General features: G+C 47.9%; 1 pseudogene; it reads left to right on the top strand.

The window, feature by feature from the left end:
• The first annotated feature begins 4,779 nt into the window (after nt 1–4,779).
• On the top strand, nt 4,780–6,234 carry LOC148036554 (jasmonate-induced oxygenase 4 pseudogene; annotated as a pseudogene).
• Nucleotides 6,235–6,989: the final 755 nt, after the last annotated feature.

The following is a 6,989-nucleotide window of genomic DNA, read 5'->3' as shown; positions in this document are numbered from 1 at the left end:
ATGTCCATTGTGTGGGCCACAATTAGACTCCCGAAGGTCATGAACCATGAAGAAGATGGTATATCAGGGACATGCCCCTTTCTTGCCGGAGGATCATGAACTCATGGAAGGTTTCCTTGGACGACCTCCAACACGTATGAACGCTGCAAGCTAGTACGAGCTGAAAATGGTCCACGCGGAATCACATCCAAATGGAATGCGACGATTCTCAGTTTTCTACAAGTTGCCATATTGGACCCACTTATAGGTCAACCACTTGTTGGATCCCATGCATATTTTCAAGAATGTGGGCAGCTTGCTATGGAATCACATCATAGGAAAGAGAGACACTATAGGGGCATGAATGGATTTGAAGGAGGTAGGTAAGATGGAGGCGCTTTGGCCGCAGTCGAGTGCTGATGGTCGCGTGCAGCTTCCTCGCACTCCTTGGGTTTTGTCCACTAAAGAAGAGCGCATTGTGAAGCAAGTAATCAAGTCTATCCGCACTCTGACGGGTATGATGCGTTCTCTCAGATCCGCATTTTCTAAAGACGACCAATTGTCGAGGCTAAAATCCCATGATTGGCATAAGATATGTCAGGTTTGTGCTACGAATGGATTGTAATTAGCGTGGGCATTTTGCAATTTGAAAAGTGACTATTATTCATTATGCTTTCTCATTTGTGGCAGTTTGTCCTACCGATCGCGATCGCAGGATGCCTTACTCCAGAAATTCGTGGGGCCATTTACAAGTTGTCGACTTTGGTGCAATGGATCTCACAGAAAGAGATTAAGACGTCCTCTATTGAATCCGCGAGGCGGGGAGCAGTGGAGACGATCTGTCTCTTTGAGAAATACCTGCCCACTAGCATGCTCACGATACAAATCCACCTTCTTGTGCATCTTGTGGACGAAGTGGAGATTGCTGGACCTGTCCATACACGATGGATGTTCTTCTTGGAGCGCTTCATGAAAACCCTGAAAGGCTTTGTGCGACAACAAGCTCGACCAGAAGGTAGCATGGCCGAAGGTTGGTTGGTGTCAGAGGCGTTAGTGCATATTTCACAATAGCTATCAACGGTGGAACCACACAATGAAATGCTATGGACACTGAAGGATGATGATAGACTGACTGGAGATGTGGTGGTTGGAAATGGGGTAGAAAAAAGAATGGATGCCTCAATGGAAGAGAAGGTGAATCGTTTCTGTATGTTGCACCATGCCTCCATGGAGACGTGGCTCGCCAAGTACCAGATTGCAAGGCAAGATCGAGAGAAAGCGCGAGCTGAATTTCGACGTAGTACGTGTCATCGATCGATTCGATATCCCGAAGGCATGGAGAAGATGCCGCGGTTTATGTCAACACGATGGTTGCATGGAGCCTTGACCGCAGCATCCAGCGAAGGGACAGAGGTCTCAATGGAGGAGTGGGAATTCTCGAGGGGATGTAGTCCAAAGGTGATAAGGGGTTTAGAATTTATCATATCTAAATTTTATATGCGACATCTAATTTGAGTGTTTCAATGTACAGTACAAAATATATAGTGCAGCATGGTCACGCGGACGACATTTTTGCGTGGAGCGTATTGACAAAATGCGCTCCACAATAGACTGTGGTGTCATGGCAAGGTTCGAGCAAGAGAGCCGGCGACGAGCAACGGATCCAAACACGGTTGTGGATGAGATGGAGTATTTTGGGAACTTGCAAAGTATTATTACGGTGGATTACCGTAGCTTCTCCATGATACTACTCGATGTGCAGTGGTTCAAAGTGGTACTTGGAGGAGTTGGAGCAACAGTTCGACGAGGTCCATCGGGATTTCTCGAAATAGATTCCGAAAAAAAATGGATAGATTTGTGCAACACCTTTGTGTTGCCGACCCATTATGAACAGATACATGGAGTCATTTGCTTGCTAATTGTATTATGACATGGTTTATGTCACAATGGTTAATCACTCTCTTGTACGTGTTTGTGAACAGGTAATCTTCTATCCAAACCCCCGACAACCTCGATGGTGGTATGTTATACCTTCAACTCCCCGAAGTGCGAGAGTATATGATCAAAGCGATGTTCCGAGCATAGATGAAGATAATATGTAAATAGGGGGTCGATATTACAAGGGGTGGAGGCCGTCGAAAGCTTGGAGCCAGCATCGGCTAACAATGATGGAAATACAGGAGTCCAATAATTTTTTGAGAACGAGGCGGACTCATTATTTTGTGGTGGCATGTCTATCGACCTTCCAGTGTATGCGGAGTTGTGTTAGGAGATTAACATGGGACCATAGGATACTTCATACTTGGAGCATCCACTTACTCAATTCGTTGACCAATCTCTTATAAAGGTATATAAGATATGCATTTTAAGAGAGATTTTTTTAAATGATTTATATTACTGTGCTTTGTATAATTTAAATTGATTATTCTAACATCATTTTTTATCTGTGCAGGTGATATTTTCAGGATGAGTCAAGGGATGAGCGATGAGGAGTTGCAGGACATCTTCGCACGCATGTCTCCAGACCAGCTCGCAAGATTCAGAGAGATGGCAGACAAGGAGCTATCTCGTTCTTCGTCAGGGCGCTCTGCTAGATCTGCTTCAGCGCGATCGGATGCTTCGGCTTCGAGCAGACGATCTCGACGCTCAGGAATTGGGCCAGAGGGAGGGAGTGCATCGGGATCAGGGGGATGCTGCTTGGAGACACGGATGTGGTGTCTCCGTCTCGTCGTTCAGCTGGAGCTGCGTCACCTCCAGGATTTGTCACACCTGTGGGGACGTCTACTCCAGTTACTCCGGCTTTTGCGCAGCCGTCAGCAGGTGGCACCCATTTGGATGCCACTCCGAGAGAGATTACCCCCGTCGATACACCGGATGTAGAGGGGTCTCCTGGATATGCCCAGGAACGTGGACGCAAATGGGAGAGGACCCATCTTAGGCAGACTCCTAGGGGTTATGGATATCTGGTCGATAGTAGGTCAGGAGCCATAATCATGAATGATGAGGGGAGGAGGGTGATGGCTCGCATGAGAGAGTTGTGCCAACAAGTTTTTCGGCACAATGTCCTAGAAAATTGAAAGAACATACCGGAGGGGAGCAAGGACTACATAGTAGCATCCTTGCACGAGGAGTTTCCGGTGCCAGCCGCAGTAGATAGATTCTCTACGGGTTGGATGATGGATTGCATGCATGCATACATGTCACATAGACGATCCGACGCACGCAAGGCAATCAAGAGTGGGACTGCAAAGCCCGAGTGGTTAGATGCAGACGACTGGCGCCGACTAAGGGAGGAGGCTACAGATTCTCCAGGACGTTGGAGTCAGCAGCGCGAGGTGGCAAGGGCACGACTCGAGGCCGGAGTGGTCTATCATCTTGGGAGTGGCGGCCACAGGACATATTTGGAGGACTTTGTAAGTTTTTCTTTTGTTTTTCTTGTTTGTTTTTTTGAAATATTCTTTGTACTGACAATCATGTTTCTAACAGTTAGAATTTTGTTTTCTTTGCAGCACTCCATTACAAATCACGATCCGATAGGTTTTGAGACTCAATATGCAGAGAGGTACGGTCTCAATGCATTGATCGACCGATTGTATAGACGGGGCGGCCCTGTAAGTCACTCATATTTCTTGTCCGTAGTTACCATGAGATATTTGAATGCATTATTATATGGTGGATTGATGTGTTGTTTCTTTTTCTGCAGAGTACGTTCGATGCTCCTTTGCGGCGGGATGAGCTTTCGGGGGACGAGTATTTGTAGCTCGCCCTTGGATCCTTAGAGCTCACACATCTTTATTTTTTAGTCGCCTGATCTATGTAGACATTTTCTATGTATTAGTGATATCCTGTCATGATTGTACCAATCGCTTTTTATGCGATCATGTATTTATTTCATGTATCAGTTTTATGATTTCAGTATACATTCTTTTTGTTTGCAAGCGCTTTGTATACAGTAGTGCAGAAATAGGTAGAGAAATAGTTAAAGAGAAGGTATGTGTGAAAATTTTTGGTTGAGATATCAGCATACCTAAAATAGAGGAAGAGAAAATGCATGAGTAGACATGCATATAAAGTCACCCATAAAGGATAGTGAAACATACCTACTTGTACCAATGTAGGCGTTGGATGTTCATAGCGGAAGCTAAAGAGAGAGTCAAAGCCAAATCTTCTTGTAGAGTACCGACGGTATTGGTGATGCAAGCTTTGAGCCTTCCATGCAATACTGCGTTGCCGAAACGCAACCCTAGCCACTAGTGTTCTAGATTTCTTTCCTTTGGGAAACCCCCTTGTACTTTTCTATATTTCCAGTTTGTTACGATACACAATCTAAAAGGTTGTGAGTTTTATATGCTCGCTTGAAGCTTGACCACGCTTCATGAATTTGGTACGCGGGAATGACCGACACAATAGCGGACAGCTCCATGAGTTTTGTCAAATGGAGAGAAGGAAGCCGTGTCACGACCGTTAAACGTCGCATCAGGATTCATGGTCAATCTTTAGGGCGGTTGGATGCGATGTGCACGTTGTTAAATTTGGGACATCAAATAACGTGTGCACTGTGCGTTTGTTTTTAATCAGAGCACATGCTGCACGTGCTAACTTGCACTCTACGCCATAACTCAATTTAGCCATATGCTGTTTGGGCCGCCTATATATATAATGCTACGGACGGGGAGGAATCAATCAGTTCAGATCAGACCTACACCCCTAGGTCTAGCCGCTGTACAGTCTCTGCCTCAGTTGCGTATACATAATTAGCAGTACACTACACTGCAGATCGTAGAAAAGAGGATCCAAGTTATGCCGTCGTTGCGGCAGCTCAACAGTGCGGCAACTATGGTAGCATGGCCTGAGCCGGTGCAAAGGGTGCAGCTTCTGGCGGGCGAGGAGAGCCCTGATCGTCTGAGACGAATCCCTTCTCGATACGTGCGACCAGTCGGTGAACAGCCCAGCAGTATGATTATGGGCGGTACTGTCGATAACATGCAGGGTCAATCGGAGCTGCTGTCCGTGCCCGTGGTACATCTGTCGGATCTGGAGGAACCCAGCCTGCGGCAGCGATGCTTGGAGGAGATCCGGCGGGGTTGTGAGGAGTGGGGGTTCTTCCAGGTGGTGAGCCATGGGATACCCGCGAGTGTGCTGGAGGGAGCCAAGGGCGCCGCAAGAGGGTGGTTCCAGGGGACGCCTGCCTGCCAGAAGGAGGCCTTCGCCAACGACCCGCTCACCTACGAGGGCTACGGCAGCCGCCTGGGCGTGCAGAGAGGCGCCACGCTGGACTGGGGTGACTACTTCTTCCTCAACCTCCTGCCCCGCTCCCAGCGAAACCTCGCCAAGTGGCCCGCCACCTGGCGCCCCGGCATGGACCTCTACGCCCGCCACGTGTCCCGGCTCTGTGGCCGTATCTTGCAGGCTTTGTCCGTGAACCTGGGCCTGGATTGTAACGTCACAGCTGGTGATGCTGGAGTGAAAGGCGGTGGCCCGCTGGAAGAAGCTTTTGGGATTCACGATGAAAGCACGGACATGGGCCTGCGCGTCAACTATTATCCCGTGTGCCCCCAACCGCAGCTCACCCTCGGCTTGTCGCCCCACTCTGATCCGGGCGGCCTCACCGTCCTCCTGCAGGACGATGAGGTGCCCGGCCTGCAGGTCAAGCACCGCGGCCAATGGTTGACCGTTCAGCCTATACCGGGAGCGCTTGTGGTGAACGTGGGCGACCAAATCGAGGTACGAACTCTCTCTCGACTCTGATCTACCACTCGCTGGTTTAGAAAACATTACCTCCTGAGTCCTGATCCTCAACGTCTTGCAGATTCTTACCAACGGTGCCTACAAGAGCGTCGAGCACAGAGTCCTCGTCAACAACTTCGCCGCCCGCTTGTCCCTCGCCTGCTTCTTCAACCCCGCTAACGATACCATCGTGGCCCCTCTACCAAGCTTGCTCGCCGATTCCCGTGCAATTCCTTTGTACCAGGGCATGACGTTTAGAGAATACAGGTCTCTGCTTAGAAACCAAGGGAACAAAGGCAAGGCTCATCTCGCGTCCGTTGCCTCTCCCACATCTCTCTCTCCACTCGGAGCTCTCGTATAAAATAATGCGCCTTGTTTTCATGTGTAAATACCTGTCCATTCGTGGATACGAATAAGTTCTGCGGCCAGCGCCTCTCTCATAAAGAAGCTCTCCTATAGAATGATGCATCATGCACCATGCTCTTGGTCGTGAAAAGATAGTTAGAAATAATAAATATCACGGGTTACAATGCTTTTGGGATTAGAGTATGTGGGCCAAACATTGGGCTTTGCCGAGCTTATATCCTATTTCTATAATCCATATGTAAATACTTTGTCTATTTGTGGACTCTAATCCATTTCAAGCTCACCCCCTCCAATAGTGATCTATTTGGCCAACATTTTTCCCTAAGACATAAATTTAAGCGAAAATGTTTTGATTAATATTGTCATATCCTTGGTGATGTGGCCTAAGACCAAGCGCCCAGAATTAGTGGTTGGTTGCTGAGTTAGTTGTATGCAGGAGCCAGCTAGTTCTTGGCTTAGACTGATGTACCTATTTAGGAGGTGTAAATGAATGAGCAAAGGGAGGGTGTTCTCAGTGAAGTCTATCTGTAGCATAGGCACGCTACATTGGTGGAGATGCGGGGCTTGTGATTTTCTTGGATGGTGTGTTTTCTTGCGTTGGTATTCTTGCGCCCCTGTTGCTCCAAGTACAGCCGCTTCTCTTCCTGCGCTCTTATTCTTTCAAGTAAAGCCTTCTCATCGTCCAAGCTTCTACGATTTCTCTACATAAGTCACAGATTCTCAACCCTAGCTATTATACACGATGAGTCGCCCTAGCTCTGCACGAAATACTATTTCCCCATCTTATGAACATGCAACTATGCATCCAGAAGTCTCTCAACAATCACTCTCTGTAGCACATTTAGAGCAGATGTTTGCAACCCTCTCAACCATGATGGCTCAAATCACTACAACCAACTAGCATTTGGTCAATTACC

Source organism: Lygodium microphyllum, chromosome 5 (assembly GCF_053477565.2).
Source record: "Lygodium microphyllum isolate KBCC chromosome 5, Lygodium_microphyllum_v1.1.10, whole genome shotgun sequence".
NCBI classification, from domain to species: domain Eukaryota; kingdom Viridiplantae; phylum Streptophyta; class Polypodiopsida; order Schizaeales; family Lygodiaceae; genus Lygodium; species Lygodium microphyllum.
Note: the sequence above shows the minus strand (reverse complement) of the source record. Positions and strands in the feature narration are given on the sequence as shown.